Source organism: Apodemus sylvaticus, chromosome 4 (genome assembly GCF_947179515.1).
Source record: "Apodemus sylvaticus chromosome 4, mApoSyl1.1, whole genome shotgun sequence".
Taxonomy (NCBI): domain Eukaryota; kingdom Metazoa; phylum Chordata; class Mammalia; order Rodentia; family Muridae; genus Apodemus; species Apodemus sylvaticus.
The window spans coordinates 65,958,235-65,974,548 of record NC_067475.1 but is presented as its reverse complement, the minus strand read 5'-3'; the positions used below and the strand labels follow the sequence as shown (position 1 = coordinate 65,974,548).

At 46.6% G+C, this 16,314-nt stretch overlaps 1 long non-coding RNA gene across 2 annotated transcripts in view; it reads right to left on the bottom strand.

Annotated features, from left to right (window-relative positions):
- LOC127682916 (uncharacterized) overlaps positions 1–16,314 on the bottom strand; it is a 44,075-nt gene that overhangs the window by 14,486 nt on the left and 13,275 nt on the right. Inside the window, exon 3 of one of the 2 annotated variants that reach the window (XR_007977455.1) lies at positions 7,160–7,481. The exons of the other annotated variant lie outside the window; for it this stretch is intronic. This is a non-coding gene — a long non-coding RNA (uncharacterized LOC127682916). Of the gene's footprint in view, positions 1–7,159; positions 7,482–16,314 lie in introns of those variants that run through there. 2 annotated transcript variants of the gene reach the window in all.

The window sequence follows — 16,314 nt, the reverse complement described above, 5'->3', positions numbered from 1 at the left end:
AAAGAAAGAAAGAAAGAAAGAAAAAAGGAACCCCCCACTATAATCCACATGAAAATGTATTTAAACAGGTTAACTCGGGATTGATGTTAGCGCAGCTGAATGCAGCCTGGAAGGTGCTTTTAAATCACACTCAGAGGCGTCCTTGTTACTCATCATGACATTTTATCTTGGGAATTTTTCTTCTTTCCAGCCAGCTCCTGCCCCTCTGCTTACCTCCACACCCTTTCCCACACACACACTTAGCCCTACATGGATCCAGTTTGCACGCTGTGGTAGCCGCTGTGAGGCTGTGGTTTATTAGGCTCAGACTGCAACAGGAAGGCATTGAATCGAAAGCAAAGGGGAGGAAGCACAACCGATACCCACCGCGAAGCTGCTGAGTGCCCGGCCTGACCCGAGGCGCACCCTCTGGTGAGGGAGCCAGAAGCCACAGAGTTCACTAAATCATCACCCTGATCTGCTTCCCTCATACAGCCTTCCTGGGTCACCACGAGTGTCTATCTCTAGGTGCAGGCCTTAACAGGTGGAGGAAACAAAAAGCCACAGGTGGGGGAGGGGCTGGAGAAATGGCTGCATGGTTAAGATGACTGCTCTTGCATCCAGAGATCATGCACTGACTGGCATCCAGAGTGGCACACAACCATCTGTAATGTGTGTGTGTGTGTGTGTCTTTTATACACATAAAATAAAATTGTATAAAGAAGAAAAGGGACTAGAGATATAGAGACTAGGGAAAGGTTTCAGAAGCAAAAAACCGCGGACCAACTACTATTCATCCTTAACACCCTATTCTAGGTCACCTCTGAGTTCAGTCCAGCACTGAGCATGAAAATCTGGAGAAAATATTGGTTAATAGCTCTCAACCTGTGCTGATTCCGGTGTTCTTGGTATACCTTTGCTGTCTGTCTGCCTGAAACATTGTTTCTAGGGAAGCACAGGCTCTTTTTTATCAGGTTTCATGACTAGTGGGAGCTCCCCATTGAGCGTGCTCCCCTGTGTGCTCCCCTGTGTACTAGGCGAGAACACTCATCGCCAGGTCCCTACTTCAGCGGAGAGAGAAGAGAAATGAAAGGATCAAAAACATTTTGCCTCTGAGTTTGCCAAGGGCACCTATTAGTATTTCTTCCCTTTGCTATCAGAAGTGATAATCCCAAAGCCTGGATTATACAGGAGAGCGTGAGAGGTATGGAGTGTGTACTTTAAGCACAAGGAAGGCTGGGAAATCCCCAGGGCAGCACAGTGTCTTAGAAATCACCTCCCTGGACTCTACCTCAGAATCCGGGAGGTGAGAGCCGGCCTCTGCTTTGGAAGAGTCAGAACTCAAGAGAATCGGAACAACCTTCTCAGTGTGGAGGAAAGGTTGCTTTGCTTGGCTAGAAGCAGGCTCATGGGTCTTCACAGGGTGCCAGGCTCACACTTCAGAGAACAGAACAGGAAGTGCTGTTCATGCAGCTGGGAGGGGAGCTTGCTTATGCATGAGTCTTTTAAGTTCCCGCTCACCCTCTGACCTAACCAGGGCTGACTGGAGGCTCGCTGGGGAAGAGATTAGGGGTGCCCTGGGCTCTCTTCCCTTAGCTCAAAGCAGAGCATGTTCAGCTTTCAGTCTCTGGCCCCAGGTCTGCCAAGACCCAACTCAATGCTGAAACTAAAATGGAGGCATCTGGGAGACATTGCTGGAGAAATGGGCTTGCTTTTTTGGCATAGCCTCTTTACAAGTGGTAGAGTGTCTTGGTTTTAGCAACTTTGACAGCAGTGAGTTAGAAAGGCTCTAACAAATTAAAGAATGGAGTCTGTAGTCAGATAAATGTTTGAGACTCCGTTTCCCTTCCCCTTGCTTCCCAACCTCCCTTCTTCTCTCTTCTCTCTTCTCTCTTCTCTCTTCTCTCTTCTCTTTTTTCTTCTCTCTTCTCACAGCTCTCTTCTTGTCTTCCCACCTTCCCATCAGGGAGGAAGGGACTGGGGATGGGAGGCACCTTGGAGCTCAGACAACGCAAGCAAGCCTCAGTCTGGGTGTGTGCCTAGGGTTTGGCTGCATGCTGACACAGCAGAGGACATTCCTCAGGCGGTGTGTAACAATTACAAGTGCTCCAAACTGCACTAGTTGGGTGACTCTGTCACAGACTGTGATCATATGAGTCCATCATGTTCTTTAGAAAAGAAAAATTCATATGGGAGCAGAGAACTCCTGAGCTGCTCATGGAGGCGAGGGCTTGCTTGGGTGGTGAGCATGGGCAGTAAAGAATAGATTTCACTTTTTGTTTTTTAAAGATTTGGTGTGTGTGTGTGTGTGTGTGTGTGTGTGTGTGTGTGTGTATGCAGTGCATATATGAATTGCCAGCAGAGGTCAGAAGAGGGCTTTGGATCGACTGGAACTGGTATTACAGGCAACTGTAATTCATCTGCTGGGGGTGCTCGCAACAGAATGCAGGTCCTCCGGAAAAGCATCAGGTATGGGGTTGGAGAGATGGCTCAGTGGTTAAAAACACTGTCTGCTCTCCAAAGCACCCAGGTTCAATTCCTGGCGCCCACATGGCAGCTCACAACTGTCTGTAAGTTCAGTCCCAGGGGATCTGACACCCTCACACCAATGCATTTAAAATAAAAAAAAATTTTTTTTAAAGCAGCAAGTACTCTTAACTGCTGGCTCATCTTTACAACCTCCCTGCATTTTCTTTTCTTTTCCTTTCTTTTCTTTTCTTTTTAAATGGGAGAGGTTCACCTTTCCTCTCTCGACATCTTAACAAGTCACCTTTTACCTAAGGTTTAATCCTCTCATCTGGAAGGGGCAGGCAGGGTTGAGTTTCTGTTAAAATTAAAACCATATGCCCCAATGTGACTTTTACAAATGTTAAAATTACATGTGGCTTTTACACCGGTTATAGTCCTAGCTGTTGCCATCGAGTAACTGCACAGATGAGTAAGCCCTGGTCACAGCTGTTCTGTCTCTTCTACTCAGTGTCACAGGGCTGTCACAAAAGACAGGCTTTGATGGGGAGAGGCTAAGCCATGTAAGCAAGAGACTCACTGTAATGTGATGTGTGTCTGGACATGCTCTGAGCTTTTAAGGGCAAGGGTGTGTGTGTGTGTGTGTATGTGTGTGTGTGTCTGTCTGTGTGTTGTGTGTCTGTGCATGTGTCTGTGTGTGATTGTATGTCTGTGTTGGACTAGATACAATGAGGCAATGAGATATAACAATACCACTATATTCTTTAACTTGTCTTGGGTTCTTGTTTGTTGCATACATTGGGTAGGGGGCACACCCATATGGATGCATCTTGAGCCACAGGAGGATGTCTTTCAGTAGCACTCTCTTCCTTGTTATTTTAAGACAGCCTATTACTGGGCTCATCACTTTAGCTAGGCAGGCTGGCCCTGACCAGATCTTGGGATCTTTCTGTCTCCACTCCCCAAAGCTCAGGTTACAAGCGTGTTCAGACATGCTCTGGTTTTTTCGTTTGTTTTGTTTTGTTTGTTTGTTTGTTTTGGCTTTTCCAGAAAGGGTTTCTCTGTGGAGCCCTGGCTGTTCAGGTCCTGGATACTTCTCTCTCTCTCTCTCTCTCTCTCTTTCTCTGGACCAGCCTGGCTTCAAACTCGAAGATCCACCTGCCTCAGCCTCCCATGCTGGCCCTGCTTTTTATGCAGGTGCTGGAAAGTTCAAACTCAGATCCCCACGCTTATACAGGAAGTCCTGTCACTCACTGAGCCCTCCTCCCAGCCTCTTTCTCCTATATTCTTGCTTTTGTAATTGTTAATTGAAATAAACAGACATGTTGTCTTAGTTACCCTGGGGTTACTATGAAGAAACATCATGACCAGGGCAACTGCTGACAGAAGTTAGTTGGTGGATAGTTTACAATTTCAGAGGGTGAATCCCCGACCACCATGGCAGGGACTGTGGCAGCAGGAGGACAATCAGACCTGGTTCTGGAGCAGTAGCAGAGAGCTCACGTCTGATCCACAAGGTTTAGGTAGATGAGGAGAGAGCCTGGGCCTGGCATGGGCTTTTGAAACAAGATCCTCAAAGCCCAGCCCCAGTTTCATACCTAACAAGCCCACACCTCCTAATCCTTCCCAAACAGTTCCGCTAACTAGGAATCAAGCATTCAGACATAAGGGCCTGCGGGGCCATCCCCGTTCAAGCTTCCGCATGCATGTAAAATCAAACCTGTCTATAACTTGGGGCTTAAACTTGGTTTTTAAATTACTGCCATATCAAGCAAGCATGGTCCCATGGACAGACCTGACTGTGGTGTTGAAGGAATGAAGAAAGACAAACAGATGGTCCCTGGGCACACAGAGAAGCTGCATTACAGGGACTGCAGGATCTCTGATGAAGAAACTACAACACCCCCTAACCCCCCAGAAGCTCAGCATATTTATTATATTGAGTTGAACAGAGAGGTGAGGTTGTTACACAAATAAACAAGGAGGCAGGATTTATGGTACACAGTTGGATCAAGGAGACACTTAGCTAATCGAGGTAGGAATGGTCTCCACAGAGAGCAGTCTTTAGGCCGTGAACCTGGGGGTGAAAATTCCAGTGGACATTTCTTCCCTTGTTATCACTATCCACACGTGCACCAGACCTTGTCATTTCCCTCTGAACTTTCTTGGGGTGGGGGAGGCTTTGCCCTTCCTACATGGGCCTTCTAACGTCCCTGACGTGGCTAAGCCCACATCAACAGTACACATTCGTTCAGAACTTTACACACTTAGGGCTTCCTTTGTTCCCTACAGTTACCACACACACACACACACACACACACACACACATACACAAGATCCTTGGGACTGATTACATCCATGAACTTCTGCTTAGATGAAGAAGCAGTTTTGTAGACAGTCCCCTGGTGTTAATCCACATTTCATTGTGGAAAGGGTTAATCTTGTGCCTTTTGTGGCCAGTTTCTGAACTGCAGTATCATTTTTCTTTGATAAGATTTATTAGCGTGGACTGGAGAGATGGCTCAATGGTTAAGAGCACTGACTGCTCTTCCAGAGGTCCTGAGCAATTCCCAGCAACCACATGGTGGCTCGCAACCATCTGTAAAGGGATCTGATGCCCTCTTCTGGGGTGTGAAGCAGAATCTCTTTGTCCAGCTGACTGTGGGCTTGCACGCTCTTCCGGGATCCTTGCTGTGAGCTGAGCATGGTATTCTGCATACTCAGCAAGTCACCCTCACCCTTTCAACTGCTCGCTAAGAAGCCGTCTGAAGACTCCACCCCATCTCCTCTCCTCCTGCTTCTCACCTAGTCTACAGGCCCTGAGATAATTTGTGACTTCGTTTCTCGGAGCATCTCTTGGACCAGCCCTTATTATATTCACTCTCCTCCCGTACCATGTCCTCCTCCTCTCTCTGGCCCTTCTTCCCCTCAGCTTTTATCTCCAGCAACCCCTTAGGCCAATCCCATAACGTGCTCCTTCATGCATTACATGAACGAATTTCTTGAGGGCAGTGAACCACACAATCCGCTGTCTCTTTTCAACAGTGAACACGGGGCCGCTCTCTAAACACATCTTTATTGGGAGGCGATTTATAGACTAGAAAGCAACAAGTTTGAAGTCTACAGTTCCGTTTTCAGTAGGTTGTAGAACATTCCCTCTACCACTCCAAGTAACATTAGACATTCTCTTCATAGTAAAAGAGAAACCTTCATTCATCATGGTGACTCGTTTTCCCCGTGCCTTGCCCCAGCCCTATGTTCTCCTTCATCTTAGACCATCTGCGTTCCTGTTCCTGTTTCTGCTCCATTCGCCTGTTCTGACATTGCATGCAAGCAGGGCCACACCGTATGTCATCTTTAATTTCTGGTTTCTTTTACTTACTGTAATGCTTTTGAGACTCATCCACATTATAGCGTCTGTCTGAACTCAATTCCTTTTTTGTTACTAAATAACATTATACCGGACAGATGTGTCACACCTTATCTGTTCATCAGCGGTGGACAGCTAGGTTGTTTCCACTCTGTGCAGACTCTGTATAGACATGTTTGCATCGCCCTGGGGCGCACACCTAGGACTGGAATTGCTAGATGGCGGTAACTCCTTTCTCAGTGGTCTGAGGGACGGCCAAGCTTTTTCGAAGGGGATGTCTCCATTTTATTTTCCTGCTAGTGGCCATAAGGTCTATGAGTCCTTTCTCCTCAGCAGTAATGGTTTCTCTGCGTGTTTTATCTTAGTCATGGTGGTGAGCAGAGCTCTCTGTCTGGGCAAGCTTTTGCTTTATGTGACCTAATGAATTCTCACGCACCATCAGCCATTTTCTGTAATTACTTTGGAATAAAATTATAATCTTTTGCCCATTTTTATTTGTGTCTCTTTACTTTGTGGCGCTAGGGGTTAGAGCCACAGCCTGGCGCACTCTAATTAGTCATTCTGCCGCCGAGCTACATCCATCACCCACTGTCCTTTCAATTTTTTGATTATTTGGCTTCTTATTATTGGATTGTGAATATTCCAAGTACAAACCCCCGTATCTGGCATGGAATTCGCCAGGTTAGTCTCTGGTCTCAAAGTCACTTCATCTGGTCTCAAAGTCACTGGAATCTACGTCCTCTTGCTTCCTGAATGCTGGGATTAAAGGTACGCACCACATCTGGGCTCCTCTAATTTCTTTCTTGTGTCCTTCAAAGCACAAGTGTGTTCAATTTTGATGAAGTTTGATGTCACCTCTTATTTTGTCTTTTTTTTTTTTATCAGCTCCTGTTTTCCTGTTATAGTGAAGAGCATCACATGACTCAAGGCTGCTTAATACTCTAAGCTGTCTAGTTGTAGCTCAGGTATGCAGGCCTCCAATCCGATGCACTGGGAGCTTATTATTGTGTGAGATATCAAGCATTTGTCCAAATCGATTCTTTTGTGTGTGCATATCCAGTCGTTCCAGTGGCTTTTCATTTGTTTAAGAGACCATCCCCCACCCTGTTGAATTCTTTTGGGGCCTTTGTCAAAATTCAATTGAGCATAACTGTTAGGGCTTGTGTTTCTGCTGTAGCCTTGCAGTTTTCAGATTGGGAAGCTTAAGTCAACCAGCTTGCACTTCCCCCATGAATCTTAGCATCAGCACCAGTCACAGGGAGACTCTAGAACTCACCAGAAAGCCCCCCCTCCCCCCACCCCACCCCCGCTTCTGATAAGGAAAGTACCCACCTCACACCTAGCGCAAAATTGGAAAAGGAAGACTGAGGATGTGTGCTTTGGAGCTGAAGGAAAGCCAGGCCCTTTCAAAGAGCTCACACTGATGGAGGCTGGGAATAAAGGAGCCAAAAAGTTTAGTAAACCTCCCACCCCAGAGAGGAATGTTTGCTCAGAGAGGGCAGTTGGAGCTAGCACCAGGGGATATTGTGAAAGATAATTGAAATGGCAAAGTCCATTGATCTCCCCAGAAGGCGAGAAAGTCTGAGTAAGCAGGGCTCTCGGTCTGTTGATTGTCACAGAGGATTCCCTTCAGTCCAGGGAAGCAGCTGCTGCCTGCTTTCTGCAGCTGAAAGACAAGAAACAAATAATGAAGAAGAAATGTCCTCTGCCTTTTCCTGCCTCGCTCTGGGGCCACTCTAACCTCTCTCCTGCTTTGTTAAGCTTTCCTCTTTATATGTTCCCAGAAAAAGAAAAGAAAAAGAGAAAGAAAAGAAAGCCAGAGAGAGACAGAAAAGACAGGGTGAGAGAAAGTTAGAGAGGCTGGGGAAAGGAGAGGACTCTGGATCTCTGAAAATTGAGAGGCCTGGGGGGGTGAGCTCTGCACAGTGGACGAAGGCACTGGCAGTGCCTCTGATGACTTGCATTCAATCTCCAGAACTCAATAAAGGAAAAGGAGAGAAGCAGTTCTGCTGTCATCCTCTGACCACCACAGGAGCCCTGAGGCATGAGTCAATGACCCCAGTCACGATCAATCAATCAGTCTCTCTCTGTCAACGTCTCTCTCTGTCTCTGTCTGTCTCTCTCTGTCTGTCTGTCTGTCTCTCTCTCTCTCTCTCTCTCTCTCTCTCTCACACATACACACACACACACACACATACACACACACACAAAGGATCCCTAACCCTACTGTGTAACAGAACAAAATGTCATTAACATTATACAAACAACATCCTATGACTGTGTAATCCCACTTCTGGAAATTTGCCCCAGAGAGACAAAATATGCACAAAGGGGGAGTGGGGATATTAATGACAGCATTCGCTGTCATCATCTGCAAGGCGGAAATGTCCAAGTCTCTCTGTTCATGATCCCGGGCGTGTAGAGGCTGTAGCTAGCAGTCCTGGGCTCACGGAACTGTGTCTGCGTCCGCTGCCCGGGGCCCTGTCGGCGTCATCCTCACCCGATTTATTGCCATAGACTCGCAGCGAGGGTTTCTGCTTTTCCTTGTTTTCTGTTCTTAGCTCAGCACACTTCGTAATCCTCTGGAAACTTGGAATGTCTTGTGCTCCAGAGCTTCCCTGGTCCCCCTCATTCAGGCAGCTTTGCCTCAGAGCAGGCCCTACCCACCCGGCCTCCCTGACTTTAACAATCCTCTGCTCACTGCAGCCCCGCCCCCCCATGTCCACTGGCCTCCTCTCTCAGGCTCCTTGAGCTTTGTTCTAATGCCATCCACACAGAAAACTTCCTTTAGCAAAATCTCTCTTTCCCCAGCCCCAGCTCCCCTCTTCCTCCTGCTCCACGATTTAGTGGCATGTCTTACCTCACGGGACTTATTTTAAGGGGACTGTCTGCTCCCCTAGGGGACTGTGTTCTGGACAAAAGTGTTTGTGTTCACCGTCCAGGGCTATATCATCGGTATCTCAGCTGTGCCTGGCAAAACGAACTTTCTAATATATATTAAATGAGTGTAACTGTAGAATTAAAAACTAGGAAAATGAGGCCTTGCTTTTGAAAGTTGGAAAGGGTTAGCTGTTCAGTGTCGTGTGCACAGGAGCTATAGAGTAGGAGAAACATGGATTCTGGTCCTGATGCTGCGTCGTTCGAGTTGGGCCCACTTGGGCAACTGTTCCTCTCAACTCCATCATCTACGAAGGAGCCACAACAAGGCCTCCTTCCCAGAACTGTTTTAACGATGCGATGAGGAACACACGCAGCTGCCTGGCACACAGGAGGCCTGGTGTGGGCATCAGGCTTCTTCTGACTAACCATCGGGAGAAGCTTCGGAACTGGAGATCAGTGAGGGCCTCAAATACAGGGCTCGAGCGTCTCACAGTTTGTTAACCTGTGTCGTCGAGTTAAAGTCTCCCTAAGCAGAGTGCTTAGAGTGGGGCTGAGACTGCAGCGGCCTGGGGCTGGCTCACCTTTGACATGAGCTCGCTGGTAGTGATGAGCTCTCACCTCTGGCCTGTTTCCCTGGTATTAAAATGAAGAGGTTGTATTAAGTGACTTTTAGTCCATTAAGACTCACGATGCCATAATTCAAAAAGGCACAACAACCCACCTTAGCCTGGGCAAGCTGCACCCTAGCCTTCCCCAGACACACAGGCCAGATGCTTCTAATCTTAGACATGAAAGACTCCATTCTTTGGTATTTGAGGGCCAAAAGAAACTAGAGATTTTTTTTTTTTAAAGCATGCAGTAAATGTACTTTCCTTTCTTCCTGATTTCTACATAGCTGCACAGATGGTGTTCAATTTAAGTCTCGAAAGAAAAGCACATGTTACACACCGTGGAGTTCGGATTTACTATGTGAGTCTATAGCCCTGAAGGAAAGTGTTTTGTTTTATGCTAAGAAGTGGATGCCTGCGTTCTCTACAGCCCAGCAAGGCCCAGGCACCCGCACCTATGCGGCTGGGAGCCAGAGCGCGTGCGCGTGGGGGGTGGGGTGGGGGGTGGGGTGGGGGGGTGGGGGGGCAGCGGTGGGGAGGGATACGGCTAACTTCTTCCCTGCCGGCTTTCACAGTGCCTCACCGAGGCGGAGGATAAGATGCCGGCTTGATAGCCCTTAGCTGCAGTCAGCAGCTTCGCAGCCCTGGCTGTGCTGCTCGGAGTGGGGGAGGGGAGTCAGCCGCCCAGGCCTCCCTCCAGCCACTGAGCGCAAGGCTTTCAAATGCCCGGTTGGCAAGGCCCCTGACTTTACTCAGCTGAAAACTGAGGATCTCATCTGGGAAGGGTCAGTTAAAAAAAAATGACAGCATCGCCCAAAGTAAACAAAGGGAACAACCACAACAAAATCCTTCTCAGCGGCGTTTCTTTACAATTCCCAGCCCAGTCCCCTGGGGCTCAGACTGAAGTCCCCACCCACTGCCTCTGATGCCCCCATGAGGCCTTGTCTGAGCAAGCTTAGCTGAGCCGCGGACTGCAGCTTGTGAGCATGCCCTCCCTGCCCTCTCCCCTGAGTGCAGAGCAGTTGAGATTTAAGCTGCAGGCACGAAGACTAGCTCATTTATCAAGATCACTGAACACAGAACCCAAGAGATAAGCAAACGCTGCTTAGTGAGGTGGATCCAGAGGAAGGCTGAGGCCTGAACTGGTCTTTTTCTTGCTGTTTCATTCAGCTCTGAGGTCACCGTACACCGTTCCAAAGAACTATGAAATGAGGGAATTCTTCATCTTGAGGTCCGCTGTCCAGTTTTTCTTTTTTGTTGAGACAGTCTCTCCTGGAACTCGCTCTGTAGGCCAGTCTGTCCTGGAACTCACAGAAACCTGCCTGCCTCTGCTTCCCAGATATTGAGATTAAAGGTGTGCACTCCCTTGCCCTGACACTTTATCTCTTTTGAAAGTTTTATTTCTTTTAGTATTCCTTTTATGTGTGTTTTGCCTGTATATATGTCTACGTACCACATGTGAGCATTATATCCAGGGAGGCCAGAAGACAATATCTTATTCCCTGACACTGAAATCACAGGTGATTTGGATGCTGGGAACTGAACCACGGTCCTCTGCAAGAGCAGCCAGTGCTCTTAACCTCTGAGCCACATCTCCAGCCCCCTCTGTCCTCCTCTTGATTCTAAGCAAATCTTACTCTGCTGATCTTGAAACCTGCCTAGAAAACAAACTTTGAATTTAGACTCTAGCAAAAAAGTCTAAGGCTTCCTCCCCATTGCGCGCCTTGTTCACTAGATGTGTTCGGTGACTCTAAGCTTCTTTCGAGCACTCCGGGGTCAGCTGCTGAGTGAAGGAGAAATGGGTGGGTGTTAGAGTCCAGAAAACCCTGGAATCCTGGCACTACACTAGCAGTGTAGATTAACACACACAGATGATCTACTCTAAGACTTAGTTTTCTGCAAAATGAATGAAATCATAGTATCTGTTTTAGTTAGGGTTACTATGGCCGTGATGACACACTGACTAAAGCTACTTGGGGAGGAAAGGGTTAATTCATCTTACTCTTCCTCATCACTGTTCATCACTGAAGGAAGTCAGGACAGGGAATCAAGCAGGGCAGGAACCTGGTCGCAGGAGCTGATGCAGAGGCCCTGGGGGAGGGGGGAGTGCTGGTTACCAGTTTGCTTCTTTTGACTTGCTAAGCCCAGAACCCCTAGCCCCGGGACGGCCCCACCCACAGTGGGCTGGGCTGGGCTCTCCCCCAAGGAGCACTAATTAAGAAAATGCCTTACAGGCTTGCCTATGCGGGAAACAAGTTTTTCATCTGAGCTTCCTCCTCTCTGATGACTCTAGCTGTGTCAAGTTGTCCTAAAACCAGCCAGTGCAGTATCTTCATTATAAGATCATGATAGTGAGGAAGGTGCCCCTAGTGTGTAAGTAGGGAAAAATCAGCTGGAAAATCCTGTGCTTTGGATTTCAGGATACTGCATTTTAGCAAATTAAATCTCACTGTACACCGCATATAAGAATCTTATGCTGACCTACAACACTGTAGTAACTTCTGGACTTGGAAAAAGAAGTTTGTTGGTTTCTACTGACAGGTAATATAAGTGAGCATCTATCACATGGGTGAAGCACACCAAACAGAGAGATTCTGCTGCAAAATCCCACGCTTGTGTTCAACCTGAGGCCGAGACTACTGCGATCCACACCAGCCTTCCGACAGGAAGAGGTTACGTAAATTACCTATGAGAAATATAAATGAACTCTGTGTTTAGACTTGGATACATCCTTAGGGTATCTTGAAATATTCTGAAATCTGAAAACAAAATTAAAACATTACTGGTCCCAAGCATTTTGCACGCTCAACCTGTAATAAAAATTCTCTAACCTGACAGCCATTTGCTATCTGGGAGCTTATGTACACACATAGAAAATATCATATGGGAAAAATGGCTTTAGATTATGAATCCTATTCAAACAGTGGTTTGAGCAGAAGTACAGAAGTACAGTTCTGGACAGAGGATATGAGGATTGTAAAAGAATTACCTCCTGAGGTGAAAAGCTTACTTTGTCTTAAAAGAGATACAGATTACTAATCATGATTTTTAAAATCATTATTTCTTAGGATGGAAGCATTGCTGATTTCTCAGAGGAAAACTGTATTTTTGTGGCAACTGCTACAAACCAGTCTTGCAAAGGCCTCTCACTGTCTTGCTGTGTCAAACACCTCCCACTGGATAGGAGAATTTCTGTACTTCAAGCACACGAGTTACTAAGAAGAGGAACATGATATACCGCTGATATCATGGGTTTTTTCTTAGACTCACTAGAGCAGCGAAACAGTTAACTGCCGCCAGATAACTCGATGATGACATCGATCCTGATTTGGGTTTTATTCTCTTTGTAACTAATAACGGAAGTAGTGTCCTGTTACTTTTTGTTCATACAGATTCAAAGTGAAAATTAAAAATTCAAATGTATGAAGTCATGCTTCATAAATGATAAAGGTCTAAATTTAGAAAACATTTTATAGTCCTGATTGTAGAAGCTGGATAAAATAGCAGAAGGACAGAGCTGAGGGTCTTTCAATGGCAAACCAAATATCACACCCTTAAATGCGGCTTTCTTAGACTTTGGGGGTGGGGTGGGGTGGAGTGGGGTTGGAGGCTTCCAATGCTGGGTTTCTCTGTGTAGTCCTGGCTGTCCTGGAACTTGATCTATAGACCAGGCTGGTCTTGAACTCAGAGATCTGCCTGCCTCTGCCTCCCCAGTGCTGGATTAAAGGTGTGGGCCAAAGCTTTTCTAAATGCAGTAGCTCTATTCACCGCATTATTTGATGACTTAGTAACATGTTCTACACTTCTGGTAATTGAATTTGAAGTTACAGTATTTGTCAAATAGTCTCGATAAAAATGAAACTAAATATTGAAATAAATTTTATATTTTTATTAGCAAATATCATCTTGTGAGAGAGTCTATATGATACAGTTAGCCCAGAAACATTAGAAATTATTAATAGTCCTGGGACAATTATTGTCCTCTCCCAGATGAGAAAATTAGGCTCAGAAGTTTAAAGATGATGGTCATGTGAGGACTAGGGAGAATTAGAACTCTTCAGGCTCCTAATTCCATGTCAAGGGCATTGGCTGCCTTGTCACTGCATGTGGACACACAGGGTGGGTGGCTCTGGGCCACTGTCAGATAAGAGTGTGTCCTTTGTTAAGCACACACACACACACACACACACACACACACACACACACACACACGCAGAGGGCAGGAAATGGATGCCTCAGGGGTGAGGTCGCTTTTCATATGCAGCTTGATTTCTTTCTTTCTTTCTCTCTTTCTTTCTCTCTTTCTTTCTTTCTTTCTTTCTTTCTTTCTTTCTTTCTTTCTTTCTTTCTTTCTTTCTTTCTTTCTTTCTTTCTTTCTTTCTTTCTTTCTTTCTTTCTTTCTTTCTTTCTGTAAACCAGTAACAAAGGCTAATCAGATACCAGTCAAGGGCATTAAGGCTGCCACAGACCAAAGGATGCTGCCTGGTCCCAGGGGTGGGGCGACTATTTCCTACTTCCTTGGTGCTCAGGAAAGCATTGCTTCCCTTGATAGTAGAGCCTTCTTCACTCTCTGGACCTGCACTTTTGGGGTATCATCTGATTCCCCAAGGGACAGTGAGCTCCAAAGTAGGTCACCCCAAATGATGAGCTGAGGCACTGGGAGGGAAGGTGTGAAGGCTTGCTCCAATTTACTTTAAAAATGTAAAGTAGAGATTCAGCTTTATCAACACTAAAATAGCACGGCAGGGGGTCTATAGACATCGTTAGTAAGTGTGAGGTGGCTGGGACAAGCACTCAGTCTTTGGGTTTTGTTTGTTAACAGGGTTTGGAACTAACTCTTGGAAAGAAAGCTCCCACAGGCAGGACATGTCTTGTTCTAACTGTATCCCCCACCCCAGCCCCGAATCCTTTGGTAGCATTAAATAATCGGGCCCCTGGTGAAAGGGGTTTAACCTTGTGAGAACCCAATTGACTGGTTTTCCTCCTTTGTGCCATCCGCCTGGCATAAAGCTATGTGTTCTTCAGCATTGTGCTAAAACCTGACCAGATGATAAAGCTGTTGGCAAAGTATGAAGTGGACGCTGCCATGGAGAGGAAGATGGAGACACGTAAGCAGTAGTTGATGTAGGTGAGCAGGTGTGCACTAGGCAGAGGCACAGCAAAAGGAAAGCATCGAAGGACTCCAGGATATGACATGCTGGGCAAAAAGCTGTGCGGCCTGAGGCATCGGGGCTGCTGTGAGCTGAGGTGGTACCTTCAAAGGGCATACCCTCCAGCTCCTCCTCAGAGCTGCGGAAAGCAACAGCAATGAGTCAGGTTTGGAGAGAAAGAATGCTCAGCTCTGTTACTGTCCTGGTCGGGTGATCTTGGGCAAGTCCCCAATGATCCCCACCTTTCACCCCAGGAAAACAGTTCCCCTCCTGCACAGTAAGTGGAACTAGGTGGTTGTGGCAGATTCTACATGTTCTAAAGCAGCCCTGAGTATTAGTGAAGCAGCTGATGAAAGCATTGACCTTTTGGGTTTATAACGAGGTTGGAGGAGCTAAAAAGAACATATATCATCCATGGTTCATGACTGTCTCTCCTTAGACGCTGGCTGTCCATGCGATGCCTCTGGACCATCCAGCAGTTAGAGGGGGCACGAAGCCACTTCAATGTCTGTTAGGTCCATAATATATGTCAAGGACAACTAAGTAATAAAATAGTATACAGATATTGTACATACATCTGCAAACAAAAATGTGTATACACACACATGTATGCATAGAAAAGACCTGAAAAGAACCCATTATATTTTAAAGAAACCCTTTAGATGTATGTATTTTATGTATACGAGCATTTTGCCTGTATGTATGACTATGCACTACTTGCATACGTGGTGCCTGAGGTGGCCAGAAGGTTGTGAGCTTCCATGTGGGTGTTGGAAATCAAACCTGGGCTTTTACAAGAGCAACACATGCTTTTAATTATGGTGTCCTCTCTCCAGCCTCTCTAAATTCTATCGTGTTGTTTGTTTGCTTTTAATAAATTATTCTAGGAACTAAAGATACGTGTTTTTAAACTATGCATTAAAATGTTGTACAAACATGTCAGAATATCTGCAAGAAGAGACTCCAGAGTCTTCAGGAGGCAGCTCTACCAGAAAAAAACCTCTGAGCTCTGTACTGGAGCCTCTGCTGAAGGCGGCCACGGCCCAGAGACTCCGTACAGATCAGGCTCGACGGGGACACCTGCTCACATCATCTGAAAGTTTCACTGAATTACCCTGGGTAACGGGTTTCCCCAGCACTTAATGAGTTTGGCTTTTGAACTAAATGGTCTGTGGGGACCTTTCTACTGTAAAGTCCAATGGTTCTGACTAACACTCCGTGCAAAGGACCTACATACAAAAGCAGACATGTCGTATGGAGGCAAGGCAGTATTTTCATACTCGCCCCAAAGAAAGTGAAAGTTGATGTAACGCCTCCGTCTCCTCCTCCTTCCCCTCTGCTCTCTTCCCCTCTCCTTCCACTCTTTATTTAAACTCGCAACTTTCCACTTCAGAAGCTGAAAACTCAGATCCGCGTTTCCTAGCCTCCCTTGCAGCTATGAACAGGTGTAAGGATCGGCCTTGGATTCTGGCTCAGGAACTGGGACCCAGGGCTACACTGGTAGTGGCTCAAGCATCAGAGCCCAGCAGCCAGCACTGCCCACACCCAGAAGTGCTGGCCCCACCTTGCAGGCCTTGGTATCTTCGGGGCTCTTGTACCTGTATGGCTTTTAACCCTAAGCCTGCCATCCTTCTGCACTTCTCATATCCTCTAATCAAACCTCTCTTGGCTTCAATTACCCAGAGTCATTTTGGTTTCTCTCAGCAGTCCCTCTCTTCCCGACTGACATACTAATTATTTTTTTTAAAAGAGCATGGACTTATTCCCCTCCCTCACACATACTCCCAGACAGTGTTTCTCAGGGTAATTGCCCTGGCTGTCCTGGAATGCACTCTGTAGCCCTGGCTGTCCTGGAACTCAT